The 18,306-nt window shown below is 48.5% G+C and overlaps 1 pseudogene; it reads right to left on the bottom strand.

Moving 5' to 3' along the window:
- LOC144159778 (uncharacterized) overlaps positions 1-7,375 on the bottom strand; it is a 28,845-nt pseudogene extending 21,470 nt beyond the window's left edge.
- Positions 7,376-18,306: the final 10,931 nt, after the last annotated feature.

Here is an 18,306-nt window from a genome sequence, read left to right as displayed (position 1 = left end):
CCCCCCCCCCCCCCCCCCCCCACGATTATGGTAGCCCCCCCCCCCCCCCCCCCCCCCCCCCCCCCCCCCCCCCCCCCCCCCCCCCCCCCCCCCCCCCCCCCCCCCCCCCCCCCCCCCCCCCCCCCCCCCCCCCCCCCCCCCCCAGCACCCCCCCCCCCCCCCCCCCCAGACCCCCCCCCACCCCCCCCCCCCCCACCCCCCCCCCCCCCCCCCCCCCCCCCCCCGCCCCCCCCCCCCCCCCCCCCCCCCCCCCCCCCCCCCCCCCCCCCCCCCCCCCCCCCCCCCCCCCCCCCCCCCCCCCCCCCCCCCCCCCCCCCCCCCCCCCCCCCCCCCCCCCCCCCCCCCCCCCCCCCCCCCCCCCCCCCCCCCCCCCCCCCCCCCCCCCCCCCCCCCCCCCCCCCCCCCTATCCGTAGTCCACATACTCATACAATGCAAGGCACTTGACACAACACGACACAAACACTTCAGAGAACTCTACAGACAACATATTCCCCTACACCCATCTCTGTTTCTAGGTGACGATGCCATGGTTTCTGTGAAACGCGTTTTTAAATATTTGTCAGATGTTAAGTTTTTAAACCTCATTTCCTATCATGCGTAATCACATCTGGCCCTATACACCAGCCATCACCATTTTCTTTAATTGATTTTACTATGTTCGGTTTACACTTTTTTTTTCTTCTTTTTTATACCTACCTTTGTGTGGTAATCACTTATCCATTAAATAACGTCTTCTCTGGCGCTCTTTGCCCTCGTTGGCCTTGCGCCATTAAACACTAACCATCATCATCATCATTGAGTCGTACGTCGCTCGAGAAAGATAATCCAGGCCATGGGAAGCATTATCCACCCGCAGAAGCACAGCGTCGCATTTCATCGTGAAACAAAGGCGTCCACAACACACACACCATCGCTTCCTGTAATGCCAAACGCACTTCCCAATGGGAGTGAGTGGTACGCCTGCAGTGCCCACATGTCGCGAGGTGGGGCCCCGAGCTGAACCGGGATCACGGAACCGTAACTGACTTCTAGAGCGGTTTGTGCCTTGTTGCCAAGGCAACCGATGCTTGAGATTGTCAAAGAAATGGCGCTCGCTCTAGCGCTAGAAAGCTGAGAGCCGCGGCGGAGCATGTTTTGCCAACGTTGCCTCTCTCCACCACGCGTCGCCCCAAGCGGAACTGGTCACATGATTGGAGCATTTTGTGCACGGGTTCTGTATCGGTTTAAAATGTCTTTTTCACATGCCGCCGGCAGGAATTACCACCGCCACAAAATAAGACCCGGCACCAGCGCGGCCACATCTGATAGCGCTTTTTGGATAAACAGTGCGCGGTGCATCAAAGAGAATGAGCGCACGATCCTCCCCGTGCGGCTGCGAGTTCGCCACCGATAAAAAGTCACGTGCCTTGAGCAGAGTGCGGGATTCATGGTGTCAACAAAGCTTGCCCGTAGCAGACGCCAGTATGAGCAGCGCAATAGCGGAAGTACGTCACCGCTGCGGAGCGCAGCATCATGGGAGGGAAGGCTCGCCGCCGTCAACAGTGCAGAGAAAGTTGAAAGGAGGAGGAAACGCAGCGCGACGATAATGCGCGGTTTTTGATTTACGATTTCTCAGCTAATACTCATCGCTTTAACAAAATTCTCGCGGGAGGAGATTGCTAATACATGCTTTATTTGGTTACATGTACATCTATGCATCGGCGGAAGGTATTTCAGGACCCCTTTAAAGTCTGCTCCCACTCCTCCCATGGAAGTGACGGACGGCCGGGCGCCGGGAGGAACGGCGGCGGCGGAGCAAGGCTGGAGAAACTCATGGCGGGGCAGATCCCGACGGCACTCGATGCTGAAGGTAGCTTGACGTGTTATCCCATCCTCGTCGCCAGTGTGGTGTTTGCGAAGGGCGTAAGAAGCACCGGCAGCACCACTGTACGAAAGACGGTTATTGTACACAACACATCGAATATATACATGAAGGACAGGCGCACTCCCCGGGGGTGAAAGAACACAAAGTAAAATTGAAACTGAATATAACAACCGCCGCTTAAGACATATGAGCAAAGGCATACCAGCAAAACACCCACTTCGTAACAGGTGAAAAATATACAGTGGTAACTAACAGAGTCCCAAGCAGCAGAAATTGCAAAGCCCAAGCATGGCAAAACATCAGTGGCCAATGTGTCCGAGCTTGGCAATACCTCGGCCGCCAATATTGGCTGGTGTTTGGGAAAGGTGACAAGCCAACAATTGGCCATGCCCTGGAAGGCCAATATTGGACAACGCTTGGCAAAGTACCTTGCCATGATAATGCCAATGGGTGGACCCCACGCTATTTTCATGCACATTTTTGGCTTTGTGGCCAGTCCTTATGACCAATGCATTTCTGCTTTATACATGCCAGTATACAGGAAATTATTAAACGGGTGCGCATTATTTATTTAATGCGCACTCGTTAAATAATTTCCTGTACAATGGCATGTATAAAACAGAAATGGGACCGCGAGGCACAATAAGCAAACTGCATCAACTTTGCGAAGCAATTATACATACGTGACTCGCCAAAAACAATGCAGCAACACAACACACCGGGTCTCTCTGTGTAGCTTTTTTATTATGCACATCAAATATACGAGAAACCTCGCTTAACAGTGGCAAGAATACGAACACAAACATGAAAGCAAACACAAATAACAGCAGAGAAAAAATTTTAAAAAGCGCTGCTCATGAAGCGCGAACCGATTATCATTCGTTTAACTGCTTGAGATGCCTACAAAACAGAAGCATTCAGGTAAATGAAAACAGGACCCTCATTCCCGGTAATTCGCCGACCTGCCAAGACCACAATATGTTTTTGAACAGCACTATTGTAGAATAGCCCAGCTTGGAAAGCTTGTCACTGCTGCATCCGCCACTTGTCCACGGGAAACACCTGTGCGTCATAGCGCCTGTAATAAGTAAAAAAAAATAGTTCACTATAATTCTAAATTCACGCTGCTTACTAAATACAGCACCTATACAAGCCTTACCACATATCCGTGTGAAAATATTCAGCCTAAAGTTCTAGCTTGTTAACACTCGCTATGAAACATAAAACGTACTGCACTATTCATTTTTCAATACTGCGTTTTACGGTAGCAGTTACTTGGCTCGTTCTTGAGAAAACAGTCCGGAATTTCACCGAAAATGGCCTTCACTCTTATTGCAGTAGCGCAAAGTAATATAAAAAGTCCAATAGACAAAGCGACACGCCAGCGGTTCCGTGAAATTTTGTTGTGCCTTCGCTCACTTCTGCCCCGTCAGACGCGGAATTCAGACGCGAACGGAACCGACGGAGAAGCCCAGCAGTAGTGTAATTACTTTGTCGCTCGACAATACCTTTACGTTGCTCAAGAAAATAATGAAACGAAAGCTTCATTAATAGGTAGAGTCTAATTAAGCCAGGTTAATACATCCGCAACTCTTATACTGCACACGAGTCTTGCTTCAACGCATGCTGAACGTCGTGAACCTGCAGTGGGAGCACGGCTGCTTGTTCGGAAAACACAAAGCCGGAAAAAGGATAGCTAGAACTGGCGTCACACAATTGGAAGCACATGTATGTGACCACTTTTTTCTTCGCAAGAACCAACAACACCTTTAAGCAGCACTCGCGAGCGCCAGTTATAAACGACAGCTGAAGTTTTGGCGGGAACGAGCGCGAGCACTCCCGCACCGCGAAAAAATGAAATGGTGACTTACGTTTTCAGCGGCGGCCGTAGCAGGCAAACGATGTTATTACACCAGTCAGGTATACTTCACACAGCCACCGACAACAAAAACGCACCTCACAGACACGTACAGGAGTACTACCGCAGTTTCAATGCCACAAAAGAGACGGAGCCGTCGGTGCAACGCGCCCGTCCACGGGCCCCGCCGCGGGTTCAAAGAACGCGCAAAGGCACAACGCTGAAGTAGTTCGACGTTCACCGTTGCGTTAGGACACACAAATGACCAATTCCTACTGAACGTTTAACACTCTCTCTCACGCTGTTTTGAATAAGCTGCACTTTAGTTTAAGCACGCTTTGTTTCGTGGCACGGTGCTGTGGCTCTTTAGGTAACTACTTTTTGCTGCGTTTTGGCCTGTTCACCGCGCTCTAACCGCTGCGGGCAACGACCGCAGTGCTGCCCTCGAGTGGTGCTGCTTGCGCGCCGGGTGCGCATGTACACACGCAAAATAACGCACACGAGTGCTCTACAGTGAGACTTCATGCAACAATATGCAACAACAGGCAAGGCTGTCGGCATTTACACCTGCCAATACTTTTTATTTAAATGTGCTACTTGACACAAGCTTGAAAATGATTTGGAACTACTTTTTTTGTTGTGCGCTGCGCGTGAAAACAAATTCAAAAACACGCAAACTTCAGTAATATTTTGAGTGAACTTGAGTGGTCATTCAACTAACAAGAACATGCCAAGACGTGCGTAAAGACACTCATAAATACCTGCGTCACATATAGGCTACTACTCTTCATAAAATTTTATGATAAAAAATTACGTCTGAATGAGCGCGCTGTCCAGTGTGATTTTTTGCGCACCGGCCAATGCATGTCCTCAAGGCCGGTCGTATAGCGCTCGTTGTCCACGAATGGCTTTTGCGTACAGGCCGGCGTCTGGCCAAGCTATCGGCTGTCCAGTGTGATTTTTTGCGCACCGGCCAATGCGTGTCCTCAAGGCCGGTCGTATAGCGCTCGTTGTCCACGAATGGCTTTTGCGTACAGGCCGGCGTCTGGCCAAGCTATCGGAAGCCAAAGGGAAGCCAAGGGGCGTCCAATGATTGGCTATCGGCCAATGCTGCTTGGGGTGCAGCAACGAAAAGGTTACTCAAATGTTCACTGGCATACATATTGCACTGTGACAGATTGCACACTGGCATAATTTGAAGGCAGCGTCTGGAACCCCGCGCGGGGCGGAGCGGCTAAAAGAAGGAAAGAAATCCTTGGGTCACGTGACCAAAACGTGACGTCACTGGACTTGTTTTTGAGCGCCTAGGGACAACGCCGAAGTAGAAGCAGCATTTCCCTGCCCCCCCCCCACCCCCGAGCACCCCGAGTGAACGATTTGCGCTGTCAGTACCCAGCGTGTCAGTTTGTGTTGATTGCTACTAAATGAAGCTGCAAATGCGTGAATATACCGTGAATGCTAGTATTGGTGGGATCTCCCTATGCTATTAGGTATACCGTAATTAGTAGTTCGACGGTCACCGTTGCGTTAGGACACACAAATGACCCATTCCTACTGAACGTGTAACACTATCTCACGCTTTTTTGAATACGCTGCACTTTAGTTTAAGTACGCTTTGTTTCATGGCCCGGTGCTGTGGCTCTTTAGGTAACTACTTTTTACTGCGTTGTGGCCTGTTCACCCACTCTAACCGTCGCCGTCGCAGGCTCGGCAAGCTCAAGGCCAAAATGCGCTTTTATCCGTCAGCTGACGCTCGGCTTCCAATGAGCCTTCCGTGTGACGTTACTTCCGGTCGCCGTTTGCTTGGCGCTCACTCAATCTTTCAGCCAAGTTACCGATGAGTGGCCGACGGCTCGGAAGCCAATGGGGACCCATGGGGTTTCCAATCATTGGCAATCGGCCTCGGCTGCTTGGGATTGATTCATGTGTGGGCTTTGATAAATTACAGCTTGCTACAGCTGAGCTGGCCGTGACTGCACTGACCTTATTCGAGCAGCCGAAGGCACAACAACTCGGCATCGCTAAGCTACATGAAGTGACGCCGACGCAACACTTGTTTGAAACGGGCAGCTGACTCTTCGGTTTTTATCGGTTGTTATACGCTGGCGGTTTCGATAAGGCCTGCTCCGAGGCAACTGAGCCTAAAATGGCGAATTTAAATGGACAGTGGCGGCGAAGAGAAGAAAAAACAAACGCGGGGACGAGATACTCGTCACTGGCCGTTGGCCAATGGCGCGCGGCGTTCGCCGGCGAAAAAGAAAATGGCAAAAAACGAAGGAGCAAAGGAGCGCGAGCGTGGGCGAAAGGCGGCGAGAATAAAGATGGCGCTACATTAGTAATTTCAGGGACCTTAGATCGAAGGCTTTTGTAAGGGGAACGCACTTACAACTACGTGTGTGCGTTCCTCACGGCGCGCACGGCGTTTCTCCTAGTAGGAGATCTCAAATCAAACATTCTCACTCTTCCTTCCTTTGGTACCCCGCAAGGAGCCGTATTATCACCCCTACTCTTTAATTTGGCCATTCTTAATATTCCCAAACGCCTAGAAGTAATACCCCACCTTCACTACAGTCTCTATGCGGACGATATAACGCTATGGGTAACGGGCGGTAGTGACGAACAAATCGAGGACACCTTGCAGCAAGGGGCCCAAGCAGTTGCCGAAGAAGCTTTGCTGGGAGGCCTTGCGTGCTCACCCACCAAATCCGAACTGCTCCTTCTACCATCTAAATTCGGATCGCGAAGCCCCCCAAACATCGCAGTTTTCATAGATGGTCCCTTCATCCCAGAGGTGCCTGCCCTTGAAGTTATAGGGCTGGTAATACAACGCAACCGAGGCAACACACAATACATCTCAAAATTAAGCTCCCATGTAAATCAAACGATTGGACTCAAACGAATTTGCGGTCGAAATCATGGGCTCAAACAGGAGAGGCTACGGCTCGTACAGGCGTTTGTCATCAGCCGGATTACTTATTCCCTCCCCTACCTTCGAGTCACCAATGCGGATCTGGCGAAAGTTAATAATCTAATTATTCCCCAGAATGCACCCACTGCGAGACTTGAACGCCTAGGCCTCCACAATATGGCTCAGGAGCTGACTGAAGCCCATCACATCAACCAACTCCGCCGACTTTCCACTACCTCGCCTGGTGAGCACATTCTAAAACGTTTGGGCATCCACGCACCAGAGATCTCAGACCCGAAGGTCCCTGTTGTGGCCGTCTGCCAGCGCCCCCTACCCTGTGTTAAGTGGACGTTCAGGGACAGCCCTAGGGGGTTCGGTGCCCGCCCGCCATGGAGCCGGCTGTCACATGTATCCTGTACCCTACTCTCATGTCTTAATTATTAAAGGTTATCACCTACCAAAACGTGAACATGGTGTCAGAAGTTGAGGACTAGTACCCGCACGCAAACTTCGCCAGGCCAGCCGCTGGAAACCCGGACTCATCAGAAGTTCGGCGTCTTCGTCAAGCGTCGTCGCTAGGCCTACGCCGCCCGCGCATCGAAACAATCGACGGGGCTTCCCCAGCTACTCGCCCAGTGCCGCCAACGCCGTCGCCGTACCAGATTTCACCGCCGGAGCCTTTCACGTTCCTACCGGAGCATTGGACGACATGGAAGAGGCGTTGGGAACGGTTCCGCACCGCATCGGGACTGAACGGCAAGCCGGAAGATGCGCAAGTAAACTCTCTCGTCTACTTAATGGGTCCAAAGGCTGAGGAAATTTTCCCCACTCTCCCCATACCGGCCGACAAGCAAGAGTCCTACGCCGACGTGTTGGCTGCGTTCGAGGCGTTTTTCATCGTAAAAAGAAACGTCGTTTACGAGCGCGCTGTATTCAACCGACGCTCACAGCGTGAGGGAGAATCGGCGGCGGAATTCATAACTGCGCTGTACGCGCTAGTTGAAACCTGTGACTATGGGAACCTCAAAGAAGAGCTGCTCAGGGATCGGATCGTAGTCGGGGTCCGGGACAAGAAGCTGTCTACGAAACTCCAGATGGAAGGTGATCTCACGCTCGAGAGGGCAGTATTGTTGACTAAGCAAACAGAAACCGTCGGTCGGCAGCAAGAGAACCTGAAGCAGCCGGTCGACCCTTCATCTGCCGAAGCGGCCTACGTGGATAGCCTGAAAGTGAAGTCACACAAGGGAAGAAAACCCAAGCAGGGAGGTCCGCCAAAACAGGGGACTGAGCCAGCGCTGAAACAACCCTGCTACTGGTGTGGCAACGCAGTACAGCATCCCAGGCAACAGTGCCCTGCTTCGAAAGCCCAGTGTCACAAGTGCGGCAAGCAGGGTCATTTTGCATCGGTCTGCAAAGCCAAGCGACTACGACAGATCATCCAGCAACGTGAGAGCACGCAAACAAATGATGAACAGTTCTTTGCCGGAACAGTCAACGCTACGATGAAAAAGAAACCGTGGAAAGTTTCAGTTGCCGTCAACGGTCACAGTGTTGACTTTCGTCTGGATACAGGGGCAGACGTCACGGTTGTGCCAACAGGTCTGCTATCAAGGCTGGAAAAGCAGATCACTCTTCTCAAACCCGACAAGCTCATTCTTGGACCAGCAAAGCAGCGTCTAGACATCGTTGGAGTCCTGAATGCGACAGTCTCATACAAGGGAACGAGTGTCACAGCAGACCTGCACGTCACAAGGGGCCTGGACGAACCACTCCTTGGGCTAGACCTGATAGAGAGCTTTGGCATCTTGCAACGAGTAAACGGAGCCTGTTCTACGCAGTGTCTAGACCCAGTCAGCGAGTACCCAGAACTATTTCAGGGCTTGGGGAAAGCGCCTTGCGCGTACAAAATCAAGCTGAAGCCAGACGCAGAGCCCGTGGCAGTGGCATCCCCAAGACGCGTACCAGTTCCCCTGCTAAAGCCAGTTGAGTGCCAACTCCAGAAGATGGAAAAGGAAGGAGTCATCACCAGAGTGAGTGAGCCAACAGACTGGTGCTCGCCAATTGTGGTCGTGCCAAAGAAGAACGGTGAAGTGCGCATATGTGTAGACTACACAGCGCTGAACAAGAGCATACAACGAGAGTATCACCCAATCCCTAGCGTAGAGCCGATTTTGGCTACCTTGGGACAAGCCAAGTACTTCTCTCGTCTCGATGCATACTCGGGGTTCTACCAAGTGGAACTGCATCCCGAATCAACGCTGCTCACAACATTCATCACTCCATTTGGTCGGTTCAAGTTCAACCGCCTTCCCTTTGGCATTTCTTCGGCTCCTGAACATTTTCAGAGAATGGTTCATCAGCTTTTAGAAGGCCAGGAGGGAGTGGCGTGCCTCATCGACGACATTCTCGTGTGGGGCAGGACGAAAACCGAGCATGACAGTCGTCTCCTTGAAGTCCTGGACAGACTAAAACAGAAGGGACTTACACTGAACCGTGACAAGTGTGTGTTCGCTCAGGAAACCGTCCAGTTCTTGGGCCATGTGATCAACAAAGATGGCGTGACTCCAGACTCAGACAAGATTGCGACCATCGTTAACATGCCTCCTCCAACAGACGTGACCGAACTAAAGAGATTCTTGGGCATGGTGAACTTTGTCGCACGGTTCATACCAAATCTAGCTGTCAAGGCAGCTCCTCTGAGAGACCTACTGCACAAGGACGTCCCATTCAGCTGGGACAGCGCTCAGCAACGTGCATTCGAAGATCTTAAAGCTTCTCTCACATCGCAACCACTGCTTGCTCTCTACCACCCTACAAAGGAGACGGTCTTGTCTGCAGACGCGTCCAGCTACGGGCTGGGTGCTGTTCTTCTGCAGCGTCAGGAAGACAAGAGCCTGCGAGCCGTTGCCTACGCTTCAAAATCGTTGACAGAGGCAGAGAAGGGCTACTCCCAGATCGAAAAGGAGGCCCTCGCCATCACATGGGCATCGGACAAGTTCAAGGACTATCTTCTTGGTTTGAAGTTTCATATTGAAACTGATCACAAGCCTCTCATCCCTCTGTTCACTCGGAAGCCAGTGGATGACCTCACACCAAGACTGCAACGCCTGCGTCTTAGGATGATGCGATACGACTATACGATGCAGCACGTACCAGGCAAGGACCTGGTTGTTGCTGATGCATTATCCCGGCAGCCACTTGCAGCACATGGAAGCACAGACCTTGCTGACGAGGTTAGAGAGTTCGAGCAAGCCCTCATCTGTCATGTGCACGTCCCCGACGTGAGCTTACAGACTCTTGCGAAGGCACAAGGTGGAGACCTCGTTTCCAAAGCCATCGTGGACTACCTTCAAACAGCCTGGCCGAAGGTGAAGTCCCAAGTGCGGCAGGAGTGTTTGCCATACTGGCAGTTCAAGGATGAACTTACACTACATGACGGAATCATCATGAGAGGCCAGCGCTACTTCATACCTGCAGCCCTAAGAGCTTCTGTGCTCGGTTCTCTCCACGACGGGCATGAAGGCATCACGAAGTGCAAAAGGCGAGCCAAACTGTCCTGCTGGCGGCCAGGTATAGCGAGAGACATTGCTGACACCGTGGAGAAGTGTGTCAGCTGCATGGAGCAAAGACTAACTCCAGTCCAGCCGCTCATGACCACCCCCTTCCCAGACAGACCGTGGCAAAGGTTAGCCATGGACTTGTTCTATGCCAACGGGAAGTGGTACCTGTGTGTGACGGACTATTACTCGCGCTACATTGAGATAGCACTACTGGAAAACCAGAGACCCGAAACTGTCATCCAGAAGACAAAGTCTATCTTTGCAAGGCATGGCATTCCTGAGGAAGTGGTCACGGACAACGGGCCGCAGTTCCGTTCGGAGTTTCTGGCTTTTGCCAAAGACTGGGGCTTTCGACACATCACTTCAAGCCCTTAGTATGCACAAGGCAATGGCTGTGCTGAAGCTGCGGTCAAGATCGCCAAAAAGAAAATAACGAAGGCATCGGATCCGTACAGGGCTCTCTTGGCGTATCGAGCAACACCACTGGACAACGGGTACAGCCCGGCCGAGCTGTTGTTCAGCCGTCGGCTGCGAACGCACATCCCTTTGGCACCAGAACTGCTGAAGCCTTCAGTTGCAGACGCAGCAACCCTCAAGGCTTCAGAGCACAAAGCCAGAAGTCGTCAAGAGATAAACTACAACAGAAGGCATGCTGCCAGAGAGCGACCGGAGTTTCAACCTGCCCAGAAGGTTTGGATCAAGGACCTGAAACGCACTGGAACAGTGCTTGCGAAGGCGGATGCGCCCCGCTCCTACATCATTGGCACGGACCAGGGCACCGTTCGCCGAAACGCTAAGTTCTTGGTTGTCGATCGTCGTGAGAGTGCCGAGGAAGATCAAGTCTCCGTTGACAGCTTGCCTCCCCCGCGTGACACACTCACCGACACACCCAGCAACGCGGCTCCCTTGGCACCACCATCTCCGCAAGCAGCTGGACCTGGGACAAGGTCGCGATCTGGGAGACTGATCCGTCCACTGCGCCGTTATGGCTATACTTAAAGGGGGAGATGTTGTGGCCGTCTGCCAGCGCCCCCTACCCTGTGTTAAGTGGACGTTCAGGGACAGCCCTAGGGGGTTCGGTGCCCGCCCGCCATGGAGCCGGCTGTCACATGTATCCTGTACCCTACTCTCATGTCTTAATTATTAAAGGTTATCACCTACCAAAACGTGAACAGTCCCCATCCCAAGAACCACCCATGCCTCTTAGCACATGAGCAAGGTGCGCAAAGGACCGCTAGACGGGCGTAAGTGGTCGCGTGACGCTTTCACGTGGCATTCAGCGAGAACGCAGGGGGTAAACCCGTAGATGTGCTCGGTGAGTACACCACCTGTCTTCCCAGTCTTCGCATGGGCTCGTAGCTAACTCGGTAAGACAACGGGCTCTCGCTTTGTTAGTCTATTTGTTCTAGGTTCGATCCCCGGCGGTGCCAGTAAATTATTTTATTTGTTCGCTGAAGTTTTCTGGTGACACCAACGGTCGCGAAAGAACCCTTGGGGGGTAGAGGTAAAAAGCTGCAAAATACTTTAAAGGTTAACAGGGGGGCAGATCCAGCCCTTACCTCACTAGTCTTTCGAGATCAGGGGCATAATAATGCAGACTTCGAAAAAACAGTACAAGGGAAAGGTTCAGTACACGATACATGTAAGCAAACGCACTGCACTTTCGCTCGCGTGATTTTAGACCAGATTCACTACATCTTTCAAGGTTATTCCTTGTAACGCAATGACTCTCAGCCACCGACCCGCAACCTGTTCCTTTCTTGTCCCTTCTTTGTTCAGAACTGCAATGCCTCGTGAATTTACAAAAGTGATACGACTGCTTTGGTAGCACCTTATCACACAACGGCAGCTGTACTGTCTGAGAGCGGTTCAGTGCAAACGAACCACGTAACTAGGCCAGGGTTTAATGACTAATATATAAAAGCACTGCATTAAGAGATTTTACAGGAATGAAGACTAAAGAAACGCACAGAAAACTGCTTTTTTTGGCACTTGGATCTTCTTTCAGCATTGACGGCATGTCAGCTGGCCTGCCTGCGTGCACAAGTCAGCGTGAGCCAGCGTCGCTAACTAATTTTGGCCACAACACGACACATTGCGCATAAAGAAACCCTACATTGCCCTACACAATATTGTAGGTGGTGCTACGTTTTTCCCTACGCTAAGAATTACTATTCCGTAGCATAGGTCAATTTAGTGGCTATTTGAATGTCTTTGTTTTAGGTTATTTGTGTATTTTTATTTGCTTCTTTTAGCACTTGTACAGCGAAGATACATATGCTTCCGTTTTACACTTCAGCATGCGCAGACAAATTGGCATATAATAGAAATTTTCGGCCTCCAGAGATACGACATCGTGCTGCCTTCTTGAAGGCTTCCTGGAATTATGTTTTGGTCGGTGCTTGTGCCGTGGTGATATGTGCACCTTGAAGAGCTATCAGAAAAACGTTTTAACCGGTGCTTTTACCTTCTAAGAGCTTACATCACCGGTTACCCATTCACACATGCACGGGGGGTGAGGGCGGGATGCTCGCGAGCAGAGCCAGGCTTCATGCACTCACCAGTTCAGAACCATTCTAATAAAATGGCTAAAACAAAAAAGTGTAACCTTTGTGTATTTAAAACAATCCGAAAACACAACATGTGGTAAGTAGCCGTGAAGACGATTCCAACTGCACTTCTAGTTTCATTTAATTTTCATGATTAGTATTTCACAGTGGAGTCCTCAATAATGGGAAACGGACATCCACATGTTTGTCTGCTTAGTAAAGTTATAGTCTTTCCAACTTTCATTCAGATAAATGGCTAAGCAGTATGCTCAATCGCAAGTTACAAATAAATGTGGTTTGTATCGTCGACTCCTTGGACTCCTCTCAGCTTCGCTGGTCATCCTTCAGAAAGTAGGACACTGAATTTTTTATTCGTTCTTGATCAGCTGCTGATTCAAATTATTTCTATCCCATGTAAACGATGAGCAGATACTAATTGTGTGAAGTCATCTAAAGCACCATGCAAGTGGCAGTTATATAGTTTCATATTATTATACACTTACTGCCGACATTCGCTCTTTCCTTCATGTTGATCATGGAGGAAAGCTCTGTTGCAGATAGTGAACATTTCATGCTTTATGATATCTTTCCTCTGTGCATACATTCCACTGCGCTGTCGTTTTCTGATGAGTCTGACCTATACGCTCTATGCATGCGGATGTTGAAACCCATTCGATAAAAGAATAATTTCGTACTTCAGCAGGTTCATTTGGTAAAACTCAAAATTGCCCTACGCTGGCGGAAAACTGGCTGAACGGCACTACGGCCTAATGATAAGAGAAAAATCGATAGAACACCCTACAAGATGGCAAAAATTGTACAGTTGGTAACACTGGCGCCAGGTGAAGGATGAATCTTCTTGGATACAACCAACTTGAACTGAAACAAAGAGGAAGGAAGTGCAACACAAGGACAGCGGCTGGTCTAACTAAATTTTAATATCAGTAAGGCTGAATATAAACACTCAACACACAATAAAAGTTATAAAAAGACACTATGCATGACCGAAACCAGTTTACAAATGTCACGGTGCTGACACAACTAGATATACACAAGCTACCGTCAAGGCACATGCAGATATGCAATCTCGTTAGGATAGAGACACACGCTTGTTTGGCTCACACACTTACCACCTCGTTCTTCTATGTGAAATGCCTCCATGATTTCGTGGGTTGTTTGATCACGGTGCTTAAATACGATGTTAGTGGCAGGAAAATTAGGTTTGCATACGCTGCCTTAGCACAATGCGAAGAAAGATGAGATGATAGCAGGCCCTTCAATGACAAATCATGTTCTTTCAAACGCACGTTGATACAGCGGCCAGTTCGTCCAACATAAGTTCGGCCACAGGGTAAAGGAATGCTGTACACAACTCCTGTTGCGCAGGCAACATACCGGTTCTTGTGTTTAACACCACAACTGACCCCTTTCTTATCACTTCCCCACTCTATCTTTCTGTCAAGCCTGCCATAACGGAGCTTGTTGCGTATCGTGATAGCCACTAGCACTCCATAGCGAAGGCCCACACTTTTTAGGACGTGCGTGATTGTATGAATCTGTGGGGTGATGGCAACTTGTCTACGCGAATGACATCAAGCTGTTCCGAAAAGTTGACTCTCGTGATGACTGTGCCCTTGTACAGTCCGACATTCGCAGCGTAATCAGTGCCTTGTTAACAAGTTATTAATAAATCCTACTAAAACACATGTAATGAGTCTAACCAGGAAATGCACAAGTGTGTTATATGATTACATCTTAGATCAATGCATCCTGAGACGGGTTGATGGGTGTCATGACGTAGGGATTTTTGTCAATTCAACGTTTTCATGTTCCCATTGAAAAGCTTGTTAAAAAGGCATACAATCAGAAGTTATATCAAGCATCACACGTCCTTTCAATAATGTGTCGTGCCTCAAACGTTTGTTTTTATCCTTGGTCATTCCGAAACTTCCTTTTGGGTCTATCCTATGGAAAAACTTGTATGCAAGCCAGGCTGGGAAGATTGAAGATGTTCGACGACGATTTGTTAGAATTGTTTATGATAGGCATTTTGATCGGAGAGCGTATTACCACTATAATAACATTTTGGATAAATTGCACTTGGTAACACTGTCCAAGAGAAGGAAGGATGCAGATTTTATATTTCTGTTTAAATATTTGCATCGTGTGACTGAGTGAGAGAGCTTGACGTGTGGGTACCTTATAAGCTATTTCGAGAATTAAATGTGTTGGGAACAAAGTTTGTTCTCCTATGCAACGACTGTTTCATTAGTATGATGTGAGGTCAAATGATGTTGATGTTTTTAGCAATATGTCGGCATTGAAACTAGGTCTTGTGAAGTTATATTGTCTCATGTGTTGATATTCGTGTTTCTTCTCTTTTGAAGAGTATTTTCTTTTATTTATATTTATACAGGAGCGGTTGATGGTCATTGCTCAGGTTTCGGTTTTGGTATTCAGCTGAGTGATTGTGAAGCTGCTAGTAGTTTTTTTGCCTGTGGTGACCTCTTTTTCACTGATGCATTGTTCATACACCTACGAAATTTCATACTTGCTCGATTCAGCCTTCTGCACATTGTCTAATTCTGCCACTTGTGCTCTTTATCATTTGCTTTGCACTTATGCATTACTGTCTAATACATAAGAGCGAGTGCATTTTCAGTTTGTTGTTTATTTGATGCGTTTTTAAACAAGCCCGAATGGTCTGTGTAAAAGTTTATTCTTAGGTGATAGCCTTTGTCCCCCACTGTTTACCTGTGCCTTTTCGCAATACTTTCGGAACTGCTACATGCAACGATTAGGATGGAGTTTTGAGCAAACCTGGATAACGTCTCTAAATATCTCGCTGTGAGCTACCCCATTGCAGCTGGTTTTTTTCTTTTTTTGTTTGGTTTTGCTTTTTTGGAAGAGTTGAATTGTCAGCTGGCAGTTGTTGAGATGTACACATGTGTAATAAGCCTCAACGCTGTATCTAACAATTTAGCTCTAATGTAGCCTCCTCTTCTTTCCCCACTTTTCACTCAAATCTAGAGCTTGCAGCTGTTAAGATGAGCAGATTTTTTTAACTGAGTTTGATTGTTTGCACCTGTTTGTCTTCCCATCATTCAATGAGCCGTGTTTTGATGTTAAACGATTCTTTGTGTGTTCTTTCAGTTATGTCATGTGACTTTTCAGTGTCAGGTGTTTATTGTAAAATGTTTATTTGAAGGCAAATAATGCTGAACCCTGGACTCCCCACGAGTTTGCTGAAATTTCGCCTAACTGTACACCAATAAAAAAGCCTTTGAAGACGTCACGTGAGATTCTTCCAGATTACTTCCAGAATATATTCAGTTGAAGGGAGTACATTTCTTGCGTCGAACTAAGATATCTTTACACAGATACATTGAAAGCTACAGTGCCATGCATGGCATTTGTGGCACCGGATTACTTTATATGAAACCTCGCTTTGTCTTCAATATTGGTTGTGCTCAATTCCATTATTTGGGCATGATCCGAAGTGTTTGACTTTGACAAAACCTCTTTCTCTAATGTGCAAGCTAACAGCATGCTGCATACAAAATATCACCTTTGTAAGATACTTCCACCAGATCCCTCGGAAAATTACAAAAGACACAAAATACTAAAATGCAATGCAGCTCCCACTCAACAAACTGTATGGGTTAAACTCAGAAGTATGTCAATGTTATACCCATATTTCATAAACGAAATTTCTGGAAATAACATAAATCTCTGAAGTGGGGCTTTACTGTACAGTTGAACCTCGTTATAAGAGACATGGATATAAGAGACAAATGGGTATAACAGACACTATTCACGCACATGATTGGATGTCCTATCTTCCCATTAAATTGACCTCTCTTATAACAGACATTGGATGTAAGCAGTTGGTTATAAAGGACAAGTCATCCTTGAACTTCAATCAACAATCTCGCTTGTAAGAGACATTTTAACTTCAGATGCAGTGCCACCAGTCCCTAGCTGCAGTTGCTTCCATTGTGGAAACCAAGGGGGACAACAGATGCCCACAGTAGCTATTATAACTTCAGCAAACACGCAGTGGTTCAGCCAGCTGTGAAACAACGACGAGAAGCCGTGTCAATGGAAATGCAATGTACAGAAGTGGTCAAAGCTTACTGCCATGCATTGGAGTGTGACGGTGCATGCGGGCTTCTGCGCAAGCCAATACCGGGAGTGCACAGTGGGCTCTCCCACTTGGGTAGCTCCCAATCTAGAAGCATCACAGATGTTGAGTCCTGCAGGTGTGACGAATAGCCAGGGCACACAGCGGAAGAAGCTGTGTGCTTTGGCTATTTTTAAGGCTCGTAAACTCAAAATGCACAATTCTTTATCTTCTGCAGACAGTGAAAGAAAAGAAAGCTTGTAGAAGATGTAAAACAGAGGAAATAGTGGTGAAGCAAAGATTCAAAACTATTTAATAAATTCTGGGGGCCAAACATTAATTAGAACGAATCTTTTTAAACATGCTGTAGCGTTCTTTTGAGCTTATTTCAGCTGTACGGTACCCACACTGAACTAGGGGTTGATCAATTAGTGAAAACATGGTTCCCTGCTAATAAGAGACATCTTGTATAAGAGACAGAAACAGCTGCCTGGTACGTGCCTCTTATAAAGGGATTCAGCTGTATTTTATATAGGATGGAAAAAAATTGTTCAACAGAATTATTCTATGAACTTCTAGCATTGCTGCCTCAGAAAATAAGCTTGATTTTATCTGAAACTAATAAACTGCAAGCATTAAAGGCTATATTTCATGTTTTTTTTTAAAACCTCGGCGGCTGTACGGAGCATATACGCGAGACTCGCAGGGCGAAGCACTACTGTCTATGTAGCAGTTCTGGGAAGATCTTGTGGGTAGAAAGATGTTTGAGAGGTACTGGGCAGCGCTCTATTCTGGGAGAAAATACATTTGTTTTAGAGCAGCTTAGCATGCTTTTCTACCTTTGCGACTAAGAAACGTCCGTGTGGAGTAATTACCACGCTGTTATCTACTTCGGTGTCATAATAGTACAACATTGCCGTACATAAACATTCCGGTAACGCAACTTTACAAGGCTGCATTCGTAAATGCGGCAGTACGCACTTTAACTACTGCTGTGGGGAACTCCGAGCGCGCAAAAGATTTTGTTAGAAAGGCACACTGTGAAGAAATAAACAAAAAATACTCCGGAAGGGTGCACGGCCAGCATAAAACTGAAGTCCCCTCATCGCCACCCATCAAAGGGATTTATATAAAAGCAAATTTGTCGAGGCAGCTTTAGCTAACATTGATTACCTTTATCTATACTTAAAGGAGCCATGAAGAGAAAATGCAAGTTGGTTTTATTCGAAAGATTTCGTGTTTTATAGTGCCCCCAGCGCTTGTCCGGATACAAACGGTGCTTTATTCACTGAGAAACTAAACAATTTAGGTTAAAATTTCGATTTTCCCGCTCAATCGTGCGTTTTCGTGGTCCCAAGTGACATCACGGGAACCGACCGCTCTGCAGCCTAGAGTACCTTCATTCACGCATCCGCCGTACAGGGTAGAGACACGTAACGCTGG

The sequence above is a fragment of the Haemaphysalis longicornis genome, unplaced genomic scaffold (genome assembly GCF_048455015.1).
Source record: "Haemaphysalis longicornis isolate Haplotype H1 unplaced genomic scaffold, Haemaphysalis longicornis Haplotype H1 scaffold_10, whole genome shotgun sequence".
Lineage (NCBI taxonomy): Eukaryota > Metazoa > Arthropoda > Arachnida > Ixodida > Ixodidae > Haemaphysalis > Haemaphysalis longicornis.
This window is presented reverse-complemented; position numbering and strand designations above follow the sequence as displayed.